This window comes from Pithys albifrons, chromosome 27 (assembly GCF_047495875.1).
Source record: "Pithys albifrons albifrons isolate INPA30051 chromosome 27, PitAlb_v1, whole genome shotgun sequence".
NCBI classification, from domain to species: Eukaryota; Metazoa; Chordata; class Aves; order Passeriformes; family Thamnophilidae; genus Pithys; species Pithys albifrons.
The window spans coordinates 5,795,533-5,819,978 of record NC_092484.1 but is presented as its reverse complement, the minus strand read 5'-3'; positions in this window follow the sequence as shown (position 1 = coordinate 5,819,978).

Sequence of the window (24,446 nt, the reverse complement as noted above, 5' to 3'; positions counted from 1 at the left end):
GATGGGTCCCCGGTAACACTAGATAAATAACAATCGCTTTCTGTCCTGGCACCTTTTCCCTGGGAGGAATTTTCGTCCATCTGGAATTCTGGGCTGAAACACAGCACTTCCCCGGACCTGCAAGTGGAACGCACCGTCGAGCTTTGTGCTCAGGCAAAAGGTGGCAGCCTTGGGCTCTCAGGTGCCAATGATGGGGCCCCATTACCCCTAGAAAAAGAACAATCGCTTTCCGTCCTGGCACCTTTTCCCTGGGAGGAATCTTCATTGGTCTGGAATTCTGGGCTGAAAACGGCTCTTTCCCTTACCCGCATGTGGCACGCACCGTCGAGCTTTGCGCCCAGGGAAAAGGTGGCAGCCCTGGGCTCTCAGCTGCCAATTTTGGGGCCCCATTAACCCTAGAAAAGGCACAATCGCTTTCTGTCCTGGCACCTTTCCCTGAAAGAAATCTTCGCTCGCCTGGAATTCTGGCATGAGAAACGGCACATTCCCAGACTTGCAAGTGGCACGCGCCGTCGACATTTGCGCCCAGGGAAAAGGGGGCAGCCTTGGGCTCTCAGGTGCCAATGATCGTGCCCCATTACCCTTATAAAAGGCACAATGGCTTTCTTTCCTGGTACCTTCTCCCAGGGAGGATTCTTCATCGGTTTGCAATTCTGGTCTGAGAATCGGCACTTTCCTGGACCCGCAAGTGGAACGCACCATCGAGCTTTGCGTCCAGGGAAAAGGTGGCAGTCTTGGGCTCTCAGGTGCCAATGATGGGGCCCCATTAACCCTACAAAAAGCACAATGGCTTTCTGTCCTGGCACCTTTTCCCTGGGAGGAGTCTTCATTGGTCTGGAATTCTGGGCTGTAAAATGGCACTTTCTGGGACCAGCACGTGGCACGCACTGTCGTGCTTTGCGCCCAGGGAAAAGGAGGCAACCTCTGGCTCTCAGATGCCAATGACGTGCCCCCATTAACACTAGAAATGGAACAGTCGCTTTCTGTCCTGGGAGCCTTTTCCCTGGGAGGAGTCGTCATCCATCTGGAATCCTGGGCTGAACAAAGCACTTTCTCTGACCTGCACGTGGCAGGCACCATCTAGCATTGCGCCCACGGAAAAGGTGGCAGCCTTGGGCTCTCAGGTGCCAATGATGGGTCCCCGTTAACACTAGATAAATAACAATCGCTTTCTGTCCTGGCACCTTTTCCCTGGGAGGAATTTTCATTCATCTGGAATTCTGGGCTGAAAACGGCACTTCCCCAGACCTGAAAGTGGAACGCACCGTCGAGCTTTGTGCCCAGGCAAAAGGTGGCAGCCTTGGGCTCTCAGGTGCCAATGATGGGGCCCCATTACCCCAAGAAAAAGAACAATCACTTTCTGTCCTGGCACCTTTTCCCTGGGGGGAATCTTCATTGGTCTGGAATTCTGGGTTGAAAACGGCTCCTTCCCTCACCCGCATGTGGCACGCACCGTCGAGCTTTGTTCCCAGGGAAAAGGTGGCAGCCCTGGGCTCTCAGCTGCCAATTTTAGGGCCCCATTAAGCCTAGAAAAGGCACAATGGCTTTCTGTCCTGGCACCTTTTCCCAGGGAGAAATCTTCGCTGGCCTGGAATTCTGGGATGAGAAACGGCACATTCCCGGACTTGCAAGTGGCACGCGCCGTCGACATTTGCGCCCAGGGAAAAGGTGGCTGCCTTGGGCTCTCAGGTGCCAAAGATGGGGCCCCATTACCCCTAGAAAAGGCACAATGGCTTTCTGTCATGACACCTTTTCCCAGAGAGGAATCGACTTCCGTCTGGAATTCTGGGCTGAAAAACGGCCCTTTCCCGGACCCGCATAGGGTATGCACCATCGAGCTTTGCACCCAGGGAAAAGGTGGCAGCCTTGGGCTCTCAGGTGCTAAAGATGGAGCCCAGTTGGCATTACAAAATACACAATGGCTTTGTCTCCTCGTACATTTTCCCTCTGAGGAATCTTCATAGGTCTGGAATTCTGGGCTGAAAAATGGCACTTTCCCGGACCCGCACGTGGAACTCTCCGTCGAGCTTTGCACCCAGGGAAAAGGTGGTAGCCTTGGGCTCTCAGGTGTCAATTTTGAGGCCCCATTAACCCTAGAAACGGCACAATTGCTTTCTGTCCTGTCACCTTTTCCCAGGGAGGAATCTTCATCAGTCTGGAATTCTGGAATGAGAAACGACAATTTCCTGGACCCTCACGTAGCACGCATGGTCGAGCCACTGGGCCTTTTCCCAGAAAGTGCTATTTTACAGCCCAGAATTCCAGACCAATGAAGATTCCTCCCAGGGAAAAGGTGCCAGGACAGAAAGCCATTGTGCTTTTTGTAAAGGTAATGGGGCCCCATCATTGGCACCTGAGAGCCCAAGACTGCCACCTTTTCCCTGGACGCAAAGCTCGATGGTGCGTTCCACTTGCGGGTCCAGGAAAGTGCCGATTCTCAGACCAGAATTCCAAACCGATGAAGATTCCTCCCTGGGAAAAGGTGCCAGGACAGAAAGCCATTGTGCCTTTTGTAGGGGTAATGGGGCACCATCATTGGCACCTGAGAGCCCAAGGCTGCCCCCTTTTCCCTGGGCGCAAAGCTCGACAGTGTGTACCTTGTGCGGGTTTGGGGCAGTGCCATTTTTGAACCCAGATTTCCAGACGGACGAAGATTCCTCCCTGGGGAAAGGAGCCAGGACACAAAGCAAGTGTTAACAAGGCCCCATCATTGGCACCTGAGAGCCCAAGGCTGCCACCTTTTGCCTGGGCACAAATGTCGACGGCACGTGCCACTCGCGGGTCCGTGGAAGTGCCATTTTTCAGCCCAGCATTCCAGACGGACGAAGACACCTCCCAGGGAAAAGGTGTCAGGTCAGAAATCGAATTGTCCTTTTCTAGGGTCAATGGTGCCCCATCATTGGCACCTCAGAGTTCAAGGCTGCCACCTTTTCCGTGGGCGCAAACATCAACGGCGCGTACCACTTTCTTGTCCGGGAAAGTGCCGTTTTTCAGCCCTCAATTCCAGACGGATGAAGACTCCTCACAGGGATTAGGCTCCCCGAACAGGAAGCGATTGTTCCATTTCTAGGCTTAATCAGGCTCCATCATTGACACCTGAGAGCCCAAGGTTGCCTCCTATACCCTGGGCGCAAAGCTCGACCATGCGTGCTACGTGAGGGTCCGGGAAATTGCCGTTTCTCATTCCAGAATTCCAGACCGATGAAGATTCCTCCCTGGAAAAAGGTGTCAGGACAGAAAGCGATTGTTCCTTTTCTAGGGTTAATGGGGCTCCATCATTGACACCTGAGAGCCCAAGGCTGCAACCTTTTCCCTGAGCGCAAAGGTCGACGGTGCGTGCCACTTGCGGGTCCAGGAATGTGCTGTTTCTCATCCCAGAATTCGAGGCCGATGAAGATTTCTGCCAGGGAAAAGGTGCCAGGACAGAAAGTAATTGGGCCTTTTCTAGGGTTAATGGGGCCCCAAAATGGACACCTGAGAACCCAAGGCTGCCACCTTTTCCCTGGGCGCAAAGCTCGACGGAGCGTTCCACGTGCGGTCCCGGAAAGTGCCATTTTTCAGCCCAGAATTCCAGACCTATGAAGATTCCTCAGAGGGAAAAGTTACCAGGAGACAAAGCCATTGTGTATTTTGTAATGCTAATTGGGCCCCATCATTGGCACCTGAGAGCCCAAGGCTGCCACCTTTTCCCTGGGTGCAAAGCTCGACGGTGCATGCCACTTGCGGGTCCGGGAAATGGCCGTTTTTCAGCCCAGAATTCCAGACGGAAGTCGATTCCTCCCTGGGAAAAGGTGCCAGGACAGAAAGCCATTGTGCCTTTTCTAGGGGTAATGGGGCCCCATCATTGGCACCCGAGAGCCCAAGCCTGTAACCTTTTGCCTGGGAACAAAGCTCGACGGTGCGTTCCACTTGCTGGTCCAGGGAAGTGCCGTTTTTCAGCCCAGAATTCCAGACGGACGAAAATTCCTCCCAGGGAAAAGGTGCCAGGACAGAAAGCGATTGTAATTTATCTAGTGTTAACGGGGTTCCATCGTTGGCACCTGAGAGCCCAAGGCTGCCACATTTTCCCTGGGTGCAAAGCTAGATGGTGCCTGCCACGTGCAGGTCAGAGAAAGACCTTTGTTCAGCCCAGGATTCCAGACGGATGACGACTCCTCCCAAGGAAAAGGCTCCCAGGACAGAAAGCGATTGTTCCATTTCTAGTGTTAATGGGGGCCTGTCATTGGCATCTGAGAGCCAGAGGTTGCCTCCTTTTCCCTGGGCGCAAAGCACGACAGTGCGTGCCACGTGCTGGTCCCAGAAAGTGCCATTTTACAGCCCAGAATTCCAGACCAATGAAGACTCCTCCCAGGGAAAAGGTGCCAGGACAGAAAGCCATTGTGCTTTTTGTAAAGGTAATGGGGCCCCATCATTGGCACCTGAGAGCCCAAGACTGCCACCTTTTCCCTGGACGCAAAGCTCGATGGTGCGTTCCACTTGCGGGTCCAGGAAAGTGCCGATTCTCAGACCAGAATTGCAAACCGATGAAGATTCCTCCCTGGGAAAAGGTGCCAGGACAGAAAGCCATTGTGCCTTTTGTAGGGGTAATGGGGCACCATCATTGGCACCTGAGAGCCCAAGGCTGCCACCTTTTCCCTGGGTGCAAAGCTTGACGGTGTGTACCTTGTGCGGGTTTGGGCCAGTGCCATTTTTGAAGCAAGATTTCCAGATGGACGAAGATTCCTCCCTGGGAAAAGGTGCCAGGACAGAAAGCAAGTGTAATTTTTCTAGTGTTAACGGGGTCCCATCATTGGCACCTGAGAGCCCAAGGCTGCCACCTTTTGCCTGGGCACAAATGTCGACGGCACGTGCCAATCGCGGGTCCGTGGAAGTGCCATTTTTCAGCCCAGAATTCCAGACGGACGAAGACACCTCCCAGGGAAAAGGTGCCAGGTCAGAAATCGAATTGTCCTTTTCTAGGGTCCATGGTGCCCCATCATTGGCACCTCAGAGTTCAAGGCTGCCACCTTTTCCGTGGGCACAAACATCAACGGCGCCTACCACTTTCTTGTCCGGGAAAGTGCCGTTTTTCAGCCCTCAATTCCAGACGGATGAAGACTCCTCACAGGGAAGAGGCTCCCAGGACAGAAAGCGATTGTTCCATTTCTAGGGTTAATCCGGCCCCATCATTGGCACCTGACAGCCCAAGGTTGCCTACTATACCCTGGGCGCAAAGCTCGACCATGCGTGCTACGTGAGGGTCCGGGAAATTGCCGTTTCTCATTCCAGAATCCAGACCGATGAAGATTCCTCCCTGGGAAAAGGTGTCAGGACAGAAAGCGATTGTTCCTTTTCTAGGGTTAATGGGGCTCCATCATTAACACCTGAGAGCCCAAGGCTGAAACCTTTTCCCTGAGCGCAAAGCTCGACGGTGCGTGCCACTTGCGGGTCCAGGAAAGTGCCAATTCTCAGACCAGAATTCCAAACCGCTGAAGATTCCTCCCAGACAAAAGGTGCCAGGACAGAAAGCAATTGTGCCTTTTCTAGGGTTAATGGGGCCCCAAAATTGACACCTGAGAGCCCAAGGCTGCCACCTTTTGCCTGGGCGCAAAGCTCGACGGAGTGTTCCACTTGCGGGTCCCGGATAGTGCCATTTTTCAGCCCAGAATTCCAGACCTAGGAAGATTCCTCAGAGGGAAAAGGTACCAGGAGACAAAGCCATTGTGTATTTTGTAATGCTAATTGGGCCCCATCATTGGCACCTGAGAGCCCAAGACTGCCACCTTTTCCCTGGACGCAAAGCTCGACGGTGCATACCACTTGCGGGTCCGAAAAGGGCCGTTTTTCAGCCCAGAATTCCAGACGGAAGTCGATTCCTCCCTGGGAAAAGGTGCCAGGACAGAAAGCCATTGTGCCTTTTCTAGGGGTAATGGGGCCCCATCTTTGGCACCTGAGAGCCCAAAGCTGCCACCTTTTCCCTGGGCGCAAATGTCGACGACGCGTGCAACTTACAAGTCCGGGAATGTGCCGTTTCTCATCCCAGAATTCCAGGCCAGCGAAGATTTCTCCCCAGGAAAAGGTGCCAGGACAGAAAGCGATTGTGCCTTTTCTAGGGGTAATGGGGCCCCATCATTGGCACCTGAGAGCCCAAGGCTGCCACCTTTTGCCTGGGCACAAAGCTCGACGGTGCGTTCCACTTGCAGGTCCGGGGAAGTGCCGTTTTTCAGCCCAGAATTCCAGACGGAAGAAAATTCCTCCCAGGGAAAAGGTGCCAGGACAGAAAGCGATTGTTATTTATCTAGTGTTAACGGGGTTCCATCGTTGGCACCTGAGAGAACAAGGCTGCCACCTTTTCCCTGGGTGCAAAGCTAGATGGTGCCTGCCACGTGCAGGTCAGAGAAAGTGCTTTGTTCAGCCCAGAATTCCAGACGGCTGACGACTCCTCCCAGGGAAAGGGCTCCCAGGACAGAAAGCGATTGTTCCATTTCTAGTGTTAATGGGGGCCCGTCATTGGCATCTGAGAGCCAGAGGTCGCCTCCTTTTCCCTGGGCGCTAAGCACGACAGTGCGTGCCACGTGCTGGTCCCAGAAAGTGCCATTTTACAGCCCAGAATTCCAGACCAATGAAGACTCCTCCCAGGGAAAAGGTGCCAGGACAGAAAGCCATTGTGCTTTTTGTAAAGGTAATGGGGCCCCATCATTGGCACCTGAGAGCCCAAGACTGCCACCTTTTCCCTGGACGCAAAGCTCGATGGTGCGTTCCACTTGCGGGTCCAGGAAAGTGCCGATTCTCAGACCAGAATTCCAAACCGATGAAGATTCCTCCCTGGGAAAAGGTGCCAGGACAGAAAGCCATTGTGCCTTTTGTAGGGGTAATGGGGCACCATCATTGGCACCTGAGAGCCCAAGGCTGCCCCCTTTTCCCTGGGCGCAAAGCTCGACGGTGTGTACCTTGTGCGGGTTTGGGGCAGTGCCATTTTTGAAGCCAGATTTCCAGACGGACGAAGATTCCTCCCTGGGAAAAGGTGCCAGGACAGAAAGCAAATGTTATTTTTCTAGTGTTAACGGGGCCCCATCATTGGCACTTGAGAGCCCACGGCTGCCACCTTTTCCCTGGGCGCAAAGCTTGATGGTGCCTGCCACGTGCAGGTCAGAGAAAGTGCTTTGTTCAGCCCAGGATTCCAGACGGATGACGACACCTCCCAGGGAAAGGGCTCCCAGGACAGAAAGCGATTGTTCCATTTCTAGTGTTAATGGGGGCCAGTCATTGGCATCTGAGAGCCAGAGATTGCCTCCTTTTCCCTGGGCGCAAAGCACGACAGTGCGTGCCACGTGCTGGTCCCAGAAAGTGCCATTTTACAGCCCAGAATTCCAGACCTATGAAGACTCCTCCCAAGGAAAAGGTGCCAGGACAGAAAGCCATTGTGCTTTTTGTAAAGGTAATGGGGCCCCATCATTGGCACCTGAGAGCCCAAGACTGCCACCTTTTCCCTGGACGCAAAGCTCGATGGTGCGTTCCACTTCCGAGTCCAGGGAAGTGCCGATTCTCAGACCAGAATTCCAAGCCGATGAAGATTCCTCCCTGGGAAAAGGTGCCAGGACAGAAAGCCATTGTGCCTTTTGTAGGGGTAATGGGGCACCATCATTGGCAGCTGAGAGCCCAAGGCTGCCCCCTTTTCCCTGGGCGCAAAGCTCGACGGTGTGTACCTTGTGCGGGTTTGGGGCAGTGCCATTTTTGAAGCCAGATTTCCAGACGGACGAAGATTGCTCCCTGGGAAAAGGTGCCAGGACAGAAAGCAAATGTTATTTTTCTAGTGTTAATGGGGCCCCATCATTGGCACCTGAGAGCCCAAGACTGCCACCTTTTCCCTGGACGCAAAGCTCGATGGTGCGTTCCACTTGCGGGTCCAGGAAAGTGCCGATTCTCAGACCAGAATTCCAAACCGATGAAGATTCCTCCCTGGGCAAAGGTGCCAGGACAGAAAGCCATTGTGCCTTTTGTAGGGGTAATGGGGCACCATCATTGGCACCTGATAGCCCAAGGCTTCCCCCTTTTCCCTGGGCGCAAAGCTCGACATTGTGTACATTGTGCGGGTTTGGGGCAGTGCCATTTTTGAACCCAGATTTCCAGACGGACGAAGATTCCTCCCTGGGAAAAGGAGCCAGGACAGAAAGCAAGTGTTAACAGGGCCCCATCATTGGCACCTGAGAGCCCAAGGCTGCCACCTTTTGCCTGGGCACAAATGTCGACGGCACGTGCCACTTGCGGGTCTGGGGAAGTGCCATTTTTCAGCCCAGAATTCCAGACGGACGAAGACACCTCCCAGGGAAAAGGTGCCAGGTCAGAAATCGAATTGTCCTTTTCTAGGGTCAATGGTGCCCTATCATTGGCACCTCAGACTTCAAGGCTGCCACCTTTTCCGTGGGCACAAACATCAACGGCGCCTACCACTTTCTTGTCCGGGAAAGTGCCGTTTTTCAGCCCTCAATTCCAGACGGATGAAGACTCCTCACAGGGAAGAGGCTCCTAGGACAGAAAGCGATTGTTCCATTTCTAGGCTTAATCGGGCTCCATCATTGACACCTGAGAGCCCAAGGTTGCCTCCTATACCCTGGGCGCAAAGCTTGACCATGCGTGCTACCTGAGGGTCGGGGAAATTGCCGTTTCTCATTCCAGAATTCCAGACCGATGAAGATTCCTCCCTGGAAAAAGGTGTCAGGACAGAAAGCGATTGTTCCTTTTCTAGGGTTAATGGGGCTCCATCATTGACACCTGAGAGCCCAAGGCTGAAACCTTTTCCCTGAGCGCAAAGCTCGACGGTGCGTGCCACTTGCGGATCCAGGAATGTGCTGTTTCTCATCCCAGAATTCGAGGCCGATGAAGATTTCTCCCAGACAATAGGTGCCAGGACAGAAAGCCATTGTGCCTTTTCTAGGGTTAATGGGGCCCCAAAATTGACACCTGAGAGCCCAAGGCTGCCACCTTTTGCCTGGGCGCAAAGCTCGACGGAGCGTTCCACGTGCGGGTCCAGGAAAGTGCCATTTTTCTGCCCAGAATTCCAGACCTATGAAGATTCCTCAGAGGGAAAAGGTACCAGGAGACAAAGCCATTGTGTATTTTGTAATGCTAATTGGGCCCCATCATTGGCACCTGAGAGCCCAAGGCTGCCACCTTTTCCCTGGGTGCAAAGCTCGACGGTGCATACCCTGTGCGGGTCCGGGAAAAGGCCGTTTTTCAGCCCAGAATTCCAGACGGAAATAGATTCCTCTCTGGGAAAAGGTGTCAGGACAGAAAGCCATTGTGCCTTTTCTAGGGGTAATGGGGCCTCATCTTTGGCACCTGAGAGCCCAAGGCTGCCACCTTTTCCCTGGGCGCAAATGTCGATGGCGCGTGCCACTTGCAAGTCCGGGAATGTGCCGTTTCTCATCCCAGAATTCCAGGCCAGCGAAGATTTCTCCCTGGGAAAAGGTGCCAGGACAGAAAGCCATTGTGCCTTTTCTAGGGTTAATGGGGCCCCAAAATTGGCAGCTGAGAGCCCAGGGCTGCCACCTTTTCCCTGGACGCAAAGCTCGACGGTGCGTGCCACATGCGGGTAAGGGAAAGAGCCGTTTTCAGCCCAGAATTCCAGACCAATGAAGATTCCTCCCAGGGAAAAGGTGCCAGGACAGAAAGCGATTGTTCTTTTTTTAGGGGTAATGGGGCCCCATCATTGGCACCTGAGAGCCCAAGGCTGCCACCTTTTGCCTGGGCGCAAAGCTCGATGGTGCGTTCCACTTTCAGGTCCGGGGAAGTGCCGTTTTTCAGCCCAGAATTCCAGACGGACGAAAATTCCTCCCAGGGAAAAGGTGCCAGGACAGAAAGCGATTGTGCTTTTTCTAAGGTTAATGGGGCCCCAAAAATGTCACCTGAGAGCCCAAGGCTGCCACCTTTTCCCTGGGCGCAAAGCTCGACGGTGCGTACCTTGTGTGTGTCTGGGGAAGTACCGATTTTCAGCCCAAAATTCCAGACGAACAAAGATTCCTCCCAGGGAAAAGCTGCCAGGAAACAGAGCCATTCTGCATTTTGTAAAGGTAATGGGGCCCCATCATTGGCACCTGAGAGTTCATGGCTGCCACCTTTTCTCTGGGCGCAAAGCTCGATGGTGATTTCCCCGTCCATTCTGGGAAAGTGCCGTTATTAAGACCAGAATTCCAGAGAAACGAAGATTCCTCTCACGGAAAAGGTGCCAGGACAGAAAGCGATTGTGCTTTTTCTAGGGTTAATGGGGCCCCAAAAATGTCACCTGAGAGCCCAAGGCTGCCACCTTTGCCCTGGGCGAAAAGCTCGACGGTGCGTACCTTGTGTGAGTCTGGGGAAGTACCGATTTTCAACCCTGAATTCCAGACGAACGAAGATTCCTCCCTGGGAAAAGGTACCAGGACAGAAAGCAAGTGTTATTTTTCTAGTGTTAACGGGGTCCCATCATTGGCACCTGAGAGCCCAAGGCTGCCACCTTTTGCCTGGGCACAAAGCTCGACGGTGTGTTCCACTTGCAGGTCCGGGGAAGTGCCGTTTTTCATCCCAGAATTCCAGAGAAACGAAAATTTCTCTCACGGAAAAGGTGCCAGGACAGAAAGCGATTGTTCCTTTTCTAGGGTTAATGGGGCTCCATCATTGACACCTGAGAGCCCAAGGCTGCCACCTTTTCCCTGGGCGCAAAGCTTGACGGTGCTTGCCACATGCGGGTCCGGGAAAGTGCCGTTTTTCAGCCCAGAATTCCAGACAGATGAAGTTACCTCCCAGGGAAAAAGTGCAAGGACTGAAAGCAATTGTTCCTATTCTAGGGTTAATGGCACCACACCACTGGCATGTGAGTTCCCAAGGCCGCCAAATTTTCTCTGGCCGCAAAGCTCGACCCTGTGTGCCACGTGTGGGTCAGGGAAACTGTGGTTTCACAGCCCACAATTCCAGACAGTTGAAGATACCTCCCTGGGAAAAGGTACCAGGACAGTAAGCAATTGGACCTTTTCTAGGGTGAATGGGGCCCCATCATTGGCACCTGAGAGCCCAAGTCTGTCACCTTTTCCCTGGGCAATAAGCTCGATCGTGCGTGCCACGTGCGGATCCAGGAAAGTGCTGTTTTTCAGCCCAGAATTCCAGACCGACGAAGATCCCTCCCACGGAGAAGGTGCCAGTGAAGAAAGCCATTGTTCCTTTTCTAGGGTTAATGGGGCCCCATCATTGGCACCTGAGAGCCCAAGTCTGCCACCTTTTCCCTGGGCGCAAAGCTCGACTGTGCGTGATACTTGCGGGTCCGGCAAATTGCGTTTTTCATCCCAGAATTCCAAACGAATGATGATTACTCCCTGGGATAACCAGCCAGGAAAGAACGTGAATGTTACTTTTCTAGGGTTAAAGGGGCCCCATCATTGGCACCTGAGAGCCCAAGTCTGCCACCTTTTCCCTGGGTGCAAAGCTCGACTGTGCGTACCTTGTGCGAGTCAGGGAAAGTTCCGTTTCTCATCCCAGAATTCCAGACCAATGAAGATTCCTCTCTGGGAAAAGGTGCCAGGACAGAAAGCAATTGTGCCTTTTCTAGGGTTAATTTGGACCCATCATTGGCACCTGAGAACCCAAGGCTACCACAATTTACCTGGGCGCAAGATCGATGGTGCGTGCCACGTGCGGGTCGGGAAAAGTTCCATTTTTCAGCCCAGAATTCCAGACGGACCAAGATTCCTCCCAGGGAAAAGTTCCAGGAGAGAAAGTGATTGTTCCTTTTCTAAGGTTAATGGGGCCCCATCATTGGCACCTGAGAGCCCAGGGCTGCCACCTTTTCCCTGGGAAATAAGCTCGACGGTGCGTATTTTTGCGGCTCCAGGAAAGTGCCGATTGTCAGCCCAGAATTCCAGACGGACGAAGATTCCTCCCAGGGAAGAGCTGTCAGGACGGAAAGCGATTGTTCCTTTTCTAGGGTTAATGGGGCCCCATCAGTGACACACGAGAGCCCAAGGCTGCCACCTTTTCCCTGGGTGCATAGCTAGACGGTGCCTACAACTTGCGGGTGTGGAAAAGTGCTGTTTTTCAGACGAGAATTCCAGACGGACGAAGATTCCTCCCAGGGAAAATGTGCCAGCACGGAAAGCAATTGTGCCTTTTCTAGGGGAAATGGGGCCCCATCATTGGCACCTGAGAGCCCATAGCTGCCACCTTTTCCCTGGGTGCAAATCTCGACAGTGCGTTCCTTCTGCGGGTCCGAGAAAGTTCCGTAACTCATCCCAGAATTCCAGACTGATGAAGATTCCTCAGAGGGAAAAGGTGCCAGGACACAAAGTCATTGTGTATTTTGTAGAGGTAATGCGGCCCCATCATTGTCACCCGAGAGCTCAAGGCTGCCACCTTTTCCCTGGGCGCAAATCTCAACCGTGCATGCCAGGTGCGGGTCAGGGAAAGTGCCATTTTTCGGCCCAGAATTCCAGACGACTGATTATTCCTCCCTGGGAAAAAGTGCTAGGACAAAGCAATTGTATCTTTTCTAGGGTTAATGGGGCCCCATCATTGGAACCCGAGAGCCCAAGGGTTCCACCATTTTCCTGGGCGCAAAGCTAGACCGTGCATGCCACGTGCGGGTCAGGGAATGTGCCGTTTCTCAGTGCAGAATTCCAGACCGATAACGATTCCTTCCTGGGAAAACGAGCCAGGACAGAAGGGGATTGGACCTTTTCTAGGGTTAATGGGGCCCCATCATTGGAACCCGAGAGCCTAAGGCTTCCAATTTTTCCCTGGGCGCAAACTTGACCGTGCGTACCTTCTGCGGGTCAGGGAAAGTTCAGTTTCTCAGCCCAGAATTCCAGACCGATGAAGATTCCTCCCAGGGAAAAGGTGCCAGGACAGAAAGTGATTGTTCTTTTTCTAGGGGTAATGGGGCTCCATCATTGGCACGTGAGAGCCCAAAGCTGCCACCTTTACCCATGTTGCAATACTCGACGGTGCATAGTTGTGCGGGTCAGGGATAGTGCCGTTTTTTCAGCCCAGAATTCCAGACCGATGAAGATTCCTCAGAGGGAAAAGGTGCCAGGACACAAAGCCATTGTGTATTTTGTAAAGGTAATGGGGCCCCATCATTGGCACCTGAGAGCCCAAGACTGCCACCTATTCCCTGGTCGCAAAGCTCGATGGTCCAGGAAAGTGCCGATTTTCATCCCAGAATTACAGACGGATGAAGATTACTCCCTGGGAAAAGGTGTCAGGACAGAAAGCGATTTTTACATTTCTTGGGTTAATGGGGCCCCATCATTGGCACCTGAGAGTCCAAGGCCCCCATTTTTTCCCTGGGCGTAAAGCTGGATGGTGCATGCCACATGCTCTTTTTTAAGCTCAGAATTCCAGACAGACAAAGATTCCTCCCTGGGAAAAGGTGGCAGGACAGAAAGGGATTGTTCCATTTCTTGTGTTAATACGGCCCCTTCGTTGACTCCTGATAGCCCAAGGCTGCCACCTTTTCCCTGGACTCAACGCTCGACGGAGTGTGCCAGCGCGGGTAAGGGTAGATGCTGTTTTTCAGCCCAGATTTCCAGAATGACGAAGATTCCTCATATGGAAAACGTTCCGGGACAGAAAGCGATTGTTCCAGTTCTAGGGTAAATGCGGCCCTCTCATTGCCACATGACAGCCCAAGGCTGTCACCTTTTCCCTGAGCTCAAAGGTCAACGGAGTGTGCCAGGTGGGGGTCCGGGAAAGTGCCATTTCTCAGCCCAGAATTCCAGATGGACGAGGATTACTGCTAGGGAAAAAAGTGCCAGGACAGAAAGTGATTGTTCCTTTTCTAGGGTTTATGGGGCCCCATCATTGGCACTTGAGAGCCTATGCTGCCACCTTTTCCCTCGGTGAGCACCCCAGCGGTCCCTGTGACATGCGGGTTTTTAAAGCCAGAATTTCAGAAAAATGAACATTCTTCCCTTGGAAATCGTGCCAGGACAGAAAGCGATTCTTTTTTTTCTAGGGTTAATGCAGACCCATCTTAGGCACCTGAGAACCCAAGGCTGCCACCTTTTCCCTGGGCTCAAAGCTCGACAGTGCGGGTGAGGTGCGGGTCTGGGAAAGTTCCAGTTTTCAGCCCAGAATTGCAGAGGGCCCAAGATTCCTCCCAGGGAAAAGGTGCCAGGACAGAAAGCCATTGTGCCTTTTCTAGGAGTAATGGGGCCCCATCATTGCCACCTCAGAGCCTAAGGCTGCCACCTTTTCCCTGGGCCCAAAGCTTGACGGAGCGTGCCAAGTGCGGGTACGGGAATGTGCCGATTTTCTGCCCAGAATTCCAGATGGCCCAAGACTCCTCCCAGGGAAAAGGTGCTGGGACAGAAAACGATTCTGCCTTTTCTACGAGTAATTGGGCCCATCATTGGCACCTGAGAGCCCAAGGCTGTTACCTTTTCCCTGGGCTCAAAGCTCAACGGAGCGTGCCAAGTGCGGGTCCGGGAAAGTGCCATGTTTCAGCCCAGAATTCCTTACGGACGAAGATTCCTCCCAGGGAAAAGGTGCCAGGACACAAAGCAATTGTGCCTTTTCTAATGTTAATGCAGCCCCACATTTGGCACCAGGGAGTCCCAGGCTGCCACCTCTTCCATGGGCTCAAAGCTCGACGGAGCGTGTCAGTTGCGGGTCAGGGAAAGTGCCGTTTATCAGCCCAGAATTCCAGGAGGTTTAAGATTCTACCCTGGGATAAAGTTCCAAGACAGAAAGCGATTTTTCCATTTCTGGGTTTAAGGCGCCCAATCATTGGCGCCTGAGAGCCGAAGGCTGCCACCTTTTCCCTGGCCTCAAAGCTTGACGGAGTGTGCCAGGTGCGGTTCTGAGAAAGCGTAATTTTTCAGCCCAGATTTCCAGAAAAACCAAGATTCCTCCCTAGGAAAAGGTGCCAGGACAAAAAGCGTTTGTTCCTTTTCTAGGGCTAATGGGGCCTCATCATTTGACACCCGACAGCCGAAGGCTGCCACCTTTTCCCTGGGCGCATAGCCCGACGGTGGGTGTCACATGCGGTTTTTTCAGCCCAGAATTCCAGATGGACGATGATTCCTCCCTGGGAAAAGGTGCCAGGACAGAAAGCACTTTCCCAGACCCACACGTGGCAGGCTCCGTCGAGCTTTGTTCCCAGTGAAAAGGTGGCAGGCTTGGGCTGTCAGGTGCCAATGAAGGGGCCCCATTAATCCTTAGAAAAGGAACAATCGCTTTCTGTCCTGGCACATTTTCCCTTGGTGGAATCTTGGTTCGTCTGGAATTCTGGGCTGAAAAACCTGCACCTGACACGCTCCGTCGGGCTTTGCGCCCAGGAAAAATGTTGAGGCCTTGGACTCTCAGGTGCCAATGATGGGGCCCCATTAACCCAAGAAATGTAAAAATTGCTTTCTGTCCTGGCACCTTTTCCTTGGGAGGAATCTTCGTCCGTCTGGAAATCTGGGCTGAAAAACCGCACTTTCCATAACTCGCACTTGCCACGCTCCGTCGAGCTTTGCGCCCAGTGAAAAGGTGGCAGCCCTGGGCTCTTAGGTGCCAATGATGGGGCCCCATTAACCCTAGAAAAGGAACAATCACTTTCTGTCCTGGCACCTTTTCGCTGGGAGGAATCTTCGTCTGTCTGGAATTCTGGGCTGAAAAACAGCACTGTCCCGGACCCGCACTTGGCACGCTCCGTCGAGCTTTGAGGCTAGGGAAAAGGTGGCAGCCTTGGGCTCTCAGCTGTCAATGATGGGGCCCCAATACCCTTAGAAAAGGCACAATCGCTTTCTATCCTGGCACGTTTTTTCAGGGAGGAATAATCGTCCGTCTGGAATTCTTGGCTGAAAAAACTGCATGTGGCACGCAACGTCGGGCTTTGCGCCTAAAGGTGGCAGCCTTGGGCTCTCAGGTGCTAATGATGGGGCCCCATTAACCCTAGAAAAGGAACAAATGCTTTCTGTCCTGGCACGTTTTCCCAGGGAGGAATCTTGGTTTGTCTGGAAATCTGGGCTGAAAAATTACGCTTTCCCTGACCCGCACCTGGCACGCTCCGTTGTGGTTTGAGCCCAGGGAAAAGGTGGCAGCCTTGGGCTCTCAGGTTCCAAAAGTGGGGCCCCATTAACACTAGAAGAGGAACAATCGCTTTCTGTCCTAGCACATTTTCCCTGCGAGGAATCTTCATCCATCTGGAAATCTGGTCTGAAAAACCCGCAAATGGCACACACCGTCGGGCTTTGCGTCCAGGAAAAGGTGACAGCCTTGGCCTCTCAGGTGCCAATGAGGGGGCCCCATTAACCCTAGACCTGGAGCAATTGCTTTCTGTCCTGGCACCTTTATCCTGGGAGGAATCTTCATCCATCTGGAATTCGGGGATGAGAAACTGCATTTGCCGGACCCGCGCATGGCATGCATCGTCGAGGCTTGAGCCCAGGGAAAAGGTGGCAGCCTTGGGGTCTCAGCTACCAGTGATGGGGCCCCATTTTCTTAGAAAAGGCACAATGGCTTTCTGCCCTGGCACCTTTTCCCAGGGAGGAATCATCGTCCGTCTGGAATTCTGGGCTGAAAAAACCGCATGTGGCATGCACCGTCGGGCTTTGCGCCCAGGGAAAAGGTGGCAGCCTTCGGCTCTCAGGTGCCAATGATGGGGCCCCATTAACCCTAGAAAAGAAACAATCGCTTTCTGTCCTGGCACCTTTTCCCTGGGAGAAATCTTGGGCCGTCTGGAAATCTGGGTTGAAAAATTACGCTTTCCAGAACCGCACCTGGCACACTCCGTCGAGCTTTGAGGCCAGGGGAAAGGTGGCAGCCTTGGGCTGCCATGTGCCAATGATTTGGCCCCTTAAACCTAGAAATGGAACAATCACTTTCTGTCTTGGCACTTTATCCCAGGGTAGAATCTTAAACCGCCTGGAATTCTGGGTTGATAAACGGCTCTTTCCCTGACCCGCACCTGGCACGCTCCGTCGTGCTTTGAGCCCAGGGAAAAGGTGGCAGCCTTGGGCTCTCAGGTGCCAATGATGGGGCCCCATTACCCCTAAAAAAGGCACAATCGCTTTCTGTGCTAGCACATATTCCCTGGGAGGAATCTCGGTCTGTCTGGAATTCTGGGCTGAAAAACGGCACTATCCTGGACCCACACTTGGAAAGCTCCGTCGACCTTTGAGCCCAGGGAAAAGTTGGCAGCCTTGGGCTCTCAGCTGCCAAAAGTGCAACCGCATTAACACTAGGAAAGTAACAATCGCTTTCTGTCCTGGCACATTTTCCCTGGCAAGAATCTTCATCCGTCTGGAATTCTGGGCTAAAAAACCTGCACTTGGCACGTTCCGTCGAGCTTTGTGCCCAGGGAAAAGGTGGCAGCCTTGGGCTCTCAGGTGCCAATGATGGGGCCCCTTAAACCTAGAAATGGAACAATCCCTTTCTGTCCTGGCAACTTTTCCCAGGGAGGAATCATCGTCCCTCTGGAATTCTGGACTTAAAAAACAGCATGTGGTAGGCACTGTCGGGCTTTCCGCCCAGGGAAAAGGTGGCAGCCTTGGACTCTCAGGTTCCAGTGATGGGGCCCCATTAACCCAGGAAATGTAAAAATCGCTTTCTGTCTTGGTACCTTTTCCCAGGGTGGAATCTTTGTCTGTCCGGAAATCTGGGCTGAAAAACTACACTTTCCCTGGCCTGAATGTGGCATGCTCCGTCGAGGTTTGAGCCCAGGGAAAAGGTGGCAGTCTTGGGCTCTCAGGTGTCAATGATGAGTCCGCATTAACCCTAGAAACTGAAGAATCGCTTTCTCCCCTGGCGCTTTATCCCAGGGTAGAATCTTAAACCGCCTGGTATTCCGGGCTGATAAACGGCACTTTCCCTAAAACGCACGTGGCACACTCCGTCGTGCTTTGAGCCCAGAGAAAAGGTGGCACCCTTGGGCTCTCAGGTGTCAAAAGTGGGCTCGCATTAACACTAGAAAAAGAACAATCGCATTCTGTCCAGGCACATTTTCCCTGGCAGGAATCTTCATCCGTCTGGAATTCTGGGTTGAATAACCCGCAAGTGGCACGCTTCGTCGGGCTTTGAGCCCAGGGAAAAGGTGACAGCCTTGGGCTCTCAGGTGCCAATGAGGGGGCCACATCTACCCTAGAACTTGAACAATCGCTTCCTGTCCTGGCACTTTGTCCCTGGGAGGAATCTCCTTCCGTCTGGAAATCTGGGCTGAAAAACGGCACGTACCCTGACCCGCAACCGGCACACTCCATCGAGTTTTGAGCCGAGGGAAAAGGTGGCAGCCTTGGGCTCTCAAGTGCCAGTGATATGGCCCAATTACCCCTAGGAAAGGCACAATCACTTTCTGTCTTGGCACCTTTTCCCTGGGAAGAATCTTCGTCTGTCTGGAATTCTGGGCTGAAAAATGGCACTTTCCCGAACCCGCACTTGGGACGCTCCATCGAGCTTTGAGCCCAGGCAAAAGGTGGCAGCCTTGGACTCTCAGGTGCCAGTGATGGGGCACCATTACTCTTAGAAAAGGAACAATCGCTGTCTGTCCCTGCACCTTATCCCTGGGAGGAATCTTGGGCCGTCTGCAATTCTGGGCTGAAAAACGGCATTTTCCCAGAGACGCACGTGTCACGTTCCGTCGAGGTTTGAGCCCAGGGGAAAGGTAGCCACCTTGGGCTCTCAGGTGCCAATGATGGGGCCCCATTAACCTAGAAAAGGAACAAACGCTTTTTGTCCTGGCACATTTTCCCTGGGAGGAATCTTGGGCCGTCTCGAATTCTGGGCTGAAAACCGGCATTTTCCCAGACCCCGACCGCGCCGGCACTGTCGAGCTTTGAGGCCCGGGAAAAGGTGGCAGCCTTGGGCTCTCAGGTGTCAATGATGGAGCACCATTAACCCTAGAAAAGGAACAATCGCTTTCTGTCCTGGCACCTTTTCCCTGGGAGGAATCTTCATCCGTCTAGAATTCTGGGCTGAAAAACCCGCATGTGACATGGACCTTTGGGGTGTGCGCCCAGGGAAAAGGTGGCAGCCTTGCGCTGTCAGTTGTCAATGATGGGGCCCCATTAACCCTAGAAAAGGAACAGTCCCTTTCTGTCCTGGCACTTTTTCCCTGGGAGGAATCTTGGTCCGTCTGGAATTCTGGGCTGAAAAAAGGCACTTTCCCTGACCCGCAGGGGGCACGCTCCGTCGATCTTTGAGCCCAGGGAAAAGGTGGCAGCCTTGGGCTCTCAGCTGCCAAAGATGGGGCTGCATTAACCCTAGAAAAGGAGCAATCACTCTCTGTCTCAGCACCTTTTTCCTGGGAGGAATCATCGTTAGTCTGGAATTCTGGGCTGAAAAATCCGATTGTGGCATGCACCGTCGGGCTTTGCGCCCAGGGAAAAGGTGGCAGCCTTCGGCTCTCAGGTGCTAATGATGGGGCCCCATTAACCCTAGAAAAGGAACAAACACTTTCTGTCCTGGCACTTTTTAGTTGGCAGGAATCTTCATCCGTCTGGAAATCTGGGCTGAAAAATTACGCTTTCCCGGAACCGCGCCTGGCACACTCCGTCAAGCTTTGAGGCCAGGGAAAAGGTGGCAGCCTTGGGCTTTCAGGTGCCAATGACGGGGCCCCATTAAACCTAGAAATGGAACAATCATTTTCTGTCCAGGAACTTTATCCCAGGGTAGAATCTAAAAACTTCTGGAATTCTGGGCTGATAAACGGCACGTTCCCTGACCTGCACCTGGTACCCTCCGTCGTGCTTTGAGGCCAGGGAAAAGGTGGCAGCCTTGGGCTCTCAGGTGCCAATGATGGTGCCCCGTTACCCCAAGAAAAGGAACAATCCCTTTCTGTCCTAGCACCTTTTCTTTGGGAGGAATCTTGGTCCATCTGGAATTCTGGGCTGAAAAAAGGCTCTTTACCTGACCCGCAGGTGGCACGCACCGTCGATCTTTGAGCCCAGGGAAAATGTGGCAGTCTTGGGCTCTCAGGTGGCAATTATGGGGCCCCATTAACCCAAGAAATGAAACAATCCCTTTCTTTCCTGGCATTTTTTCCCAGGGAGGAATCATCCTCCGTCTGGAATTCTGGGCTTAAAAAACAGCATGTGGCATGCACCGTCGAGGTTTGAGCCCAGGGAAAAGGTGGCAGCCTTGGACTCTCAGGTGCCAATGATGGGGCCCCATTAACCCAAGAAATGTAAAAATCGCTTTCTGTCCTGGCACCTCTTCCCTGGGAGGAATCTTCATCCGAAAGGAATTCTGGGCTGAAAAAAGGCACTTACCCTGACCCACACCTGGCACACTCCGCCAAGCTTTGAGCCCAGGAAACAGGTGGCAGCCTTGGGCCCTCAGGTGCCAATGATGGGGCCCCATTACCCCTAGAAAAAGGTGCAATCACTTTCTGTGCTAGTACCTATTCCCTGGGAGGAATCTTGGTCCATCTGTAATTCTGGGCTAAAAAGCGGCACTTTCCCTAACCAGCACTTGGCATGCTGCATCGAGCTTTGAGCCCAGGGAAAAGGTGGCAGCCTTGGGCTCTCAGCTGCCAAAATTGGGGCCGCATTAACACTAGAAAAATAACAATCGCGTTCTATCCTGGCACATTTTCCCTGGGAGGAATCTTCATCCGTCTGGAATTCTGGGCTAAAAAGCCCGCAAGTGGCACACACCGTCGGTCATTGCGCCCAGGGAAAAGGTGGCAGCCTTCGGCTCTCATGTGTCAATGATGGGGCCCCATTATTCTTAGAAACGGCACAATCGCTTTCTGTCCTGGCATGTTTTCCCTGGGAGGAATCTTCATCCATCTGGAATTCTAGGATGAAAAACGTCATTTGCCGGACCCGCACCTGGCATGCACTGTCGAGCTTTGAGCCCATGGTAAAGGTGGCAGCCTTGGGCTCTCAGCTGCCAATGGTGGGACCGCATTAACCTTAGAAAAGGAACAATAGCTTTCTGTCCTGGCGAGTTTCTCCCAGGGTGAAATCATCGTCCGTCTGGAATTCTGGGCTGAATAAAGGGCATGTGGCACGCACTGTCAGGCTTTGAGCCCAGGGAAAAGGTGGCAGCCTTGGGCTCTCAGCTGCCAAAGATGGGGCTGCATTAATGCTAGAAAAGGAACAATCGCTTTCTGTCCTGGCATATTTTCCTTGCGAGGAATCTTCATCCGTCTGGAAATCTGGTCTGAAAAACCCGCAAATGGCACGCACCGTCGGGCTTTGCGTCCAGGCAAAAGGTGGCAGCCTTGGGGTCTCAGGTGGCAATGAGGGGCCCCCATTAACCCTAGACCTGAAACACTCGCTTTCTGTCCTGGCACCTTTTTCTCGGGAGGAATCTTCATCCATCTGGAATTCGGGGATGAAAAACTGCATTTGCTGGACCCGCGCATGGCATGCACCATCGAGGCTTGAGCCCAGGAAAAAGGTCGCAGCCTTCGGCTCTCAGATGCCAATGATGGGGCCCCATTAACCCTAGAAAAGGAACAATCACTTTCTCTCCTGGCACCTTTTCCCTGGGAGGAATCATCGTTAGTCTGGAATTCTGGGCTGAACAAACCGCACTTGGCACGCTCCGTCGAGCTTTGAGCCCAGGGAAAAGGTGGCAGCCTTGGGTTGTCAGGTGCCAATGATGGGGCCCCATTAACCCTAGAAAAGAAACAATCGCTTTCTGTCCTGGCACCTTTTCCCTGGAAGCAATCTTGGGCCATCTGGAAATCTGGGTTGAAAAATTACGCTTTCCAGAACCGCACCTGGCACACTCCGTCGAGCTTTGAGGCCAGGGGAAAGGCGGCAGCCTTGGACTGCCATGTGCCAGTGATGTGGCCCCTTAAACCTAGAAATGGAACAATCACTTTCTGTCTTGGCACTTTATCCCAGGGTAGAATCTTAAACCGCCTGGAATTCTGGGTTGATAAACGTCTCTTTACCTGACCCCCACCTGGCACGCTCCGTCGTGCTTTGAGCCCAGGGAAAAGGTGGCAGCCTTGGGCTCTCAGATGCCAATGATGGGGCCCCATTACCCCTAAAAAAGGCACAATCGCTTTCTGTGCTAGCACATATTCCCTGGGAGGAATCTCGGTCTGTCTGGAATTCTGGGCTCAAAAACGGCACTATCCTGGACCCGCACTTGGAAAGCTCCGACGACCTTTGAGCCCAGGGAAAAGGTGGCAGCCTTGGGCTCTCAGGTGCCAAAAGTGCGACCGCATTAACACTAGAAAAGTAACAATCGCTTTCTGTCCTGGCACATTTTCCCTGGCAGGAATCTTCATCCGTCTGGAATGCTGGGCTGAAAAAACCTGCACTTGGCATGCACCGTCGAGCTTTGCACCCAGGGAAAGGTGGCAGCCTTTGGCTCTCAGGTGCCAATGATGGGGTCCCATTAACCCAGAAAAGGAACAATCCCTTTCTGTCCTGGCACCTTTTCCCAGGGAGGAATCATCGTCCCTCTGGAATTCTGGGCTTAAAAAACAGCATGTGGTAGGCACCGTCGGGCTTTCTACCCATGGAAAAGGTGGCAGCCTTGGACTCTCAGGTTCCAGTGATGGGGCCCCATTAACCCAGGAATAGTAAAAATCGCTTTCTGTCTTGGTACTTTTTCCCAGGGTGGAATCTTCGTCTGTCCGGAAAACTGGACTGAAAAACTACACTTCCCTGGCACGAATGTGGCACGCTCCGTCAAGGTTTGCCCCCAGGGAAAAGGTGGCAGTCTTGGGCTCTCAGGTGTCAATGATGGGGCCCCATTAACCCTAGAAAAGGAACAATCCCTTTCTGTCCTGGCACCTTTTCCCTGGGAGGAATCTTCATCCGTCTGGAATTCTGGGATGAAAAAAGGCATTTCCCGGATCTGCACCTGGCATGCACCGTTGATCTTTGAGCCCATAGTAAAGGTGGCAGCCTTGGGCTCTCAGCTGCCAAAGATGGGGCCGCATTAACCTTAGAAAAGGACAATCGCTTTCTGTCCTGGCGAGTTTCTCCCAGAGAGAAATCATCGTCTGTCTGGAATTCAGGGCTGAATAAAGGGCATGTGGCACGCGCCGTCAGGCTTTGAGCCCAGGGAAAAGGTGACAGCCTTGGGCTGTCAGGTGCCAATGAGGGGGCCGCATTTACCCTAGAACTGGAACAATCGCTTTCTGTCCTGGCACTTTTTCCCTGGGAGGAATCTTCGTCAGTCTGGAAATCTGGGCTGAAAAAAGGCACGTACCCTGACCCGCACCTGGTACTCTCCGTTGTGCTTTGAGACCAGGGAAAAGGTGGCAGTCTTGGGCTCTGAGTTGCCAATGATGGAGCCCCATTACCCCAAGAAAAGGAACAATCCCTTTCTGTCCTGGCACCTATTCCCTGGGAGGAATCTTGGTCCGTCTGGAATTCTGTGCTGAAAAAAGGCACTTTCCCTTACCCGCAGGTGGCACGCATCGTCGATCTTTGAGCCCAGGGAAAAGGTGGCAGCCTGGGGCTCTCAGGTGCCAGTGATGGGGCCCCTTTATTTCTAGAAAAGGCACAATGGCTTTCTGCCCTGGCACCTTTTTCCTGGGAGGAATCTTCATCCATCTTGAATTCTGGGATGAAATACGGCATTTGCCCGACCCGCACATGGCATGCACCGTCGAGGTTTGAGCCCAGGGAAAAGGTGGCAGCCTTGGGCTCTCAGCTGCCAAAGATGGGGCTGCATTAACCCTAGAAAAGGAACAATCGCTTTCTCTCCTGGCACCTTTTCCCTGGGAGGAATCATCGTTAGTCTGGAATTCAGGGCTGAAAAATCCGCATGTGGCATGCACCGTCGGGCTTTGTGCCCAGGGAAAAGGTGGCAGCCTTCGGCTCTCAGGTGCCAATGATGGGGCCCCATTAACCCTAGAAAAGGAACAAACACTTTCTGTCCTGGCACTTTTTAGTTGGCAGGAATCTTCATCCGTCTGGAAATCTGGGCTGAAAAATTACGCTTTCCCGGAACCGCACCTGGCACACTCCGTAGAGCTTTGAGGCCAGGGAAAAGGTGGCAGCCTTGGGCTCTCAGGTGCCAATGATGGTGCCCTGTTACCCCAAGAAAAGGAACAATCCCTTTCTGTCCTGGTACCTTTTCCCAGGGAGGAATCATCGTCCCTCTGGAATTCTGGGCTTTAAAAACTGCATGTGGTAGGCACCGTCAGGCTTTCCGCCCAGGGAAAAGGTGGCAGCCTTGGACTCTCAGGTTCCAGTGATGGGGCCCCATTAACCCAGGAAATGTAAAAATCGCTTTCTGTCTTGGCACCTTTTCCCAGGGTGGAATCTTCGTCTGTCCGGAAATCTGGGCTGAAAAACTACACTTTCCCTGGCACGAATGTGGCACGCTCCATCGAGGTTTGAGCCCAGGGAAAAGGTGGCAGTCTTGGGCTCTCAGGTGTCAATGATGGGTCCACATTAACCCTAGAAATTGAAGAATCGCTTTCTCCCCTGGCGCTTTATCCCAGGGTAGAATCTTAAACCGCCTGGTATTCCGGGCTGATAAACGGCACTTTCCCTAAAATGCACGTGGCACACTCCGTCGTGCTTTGAGCCCAG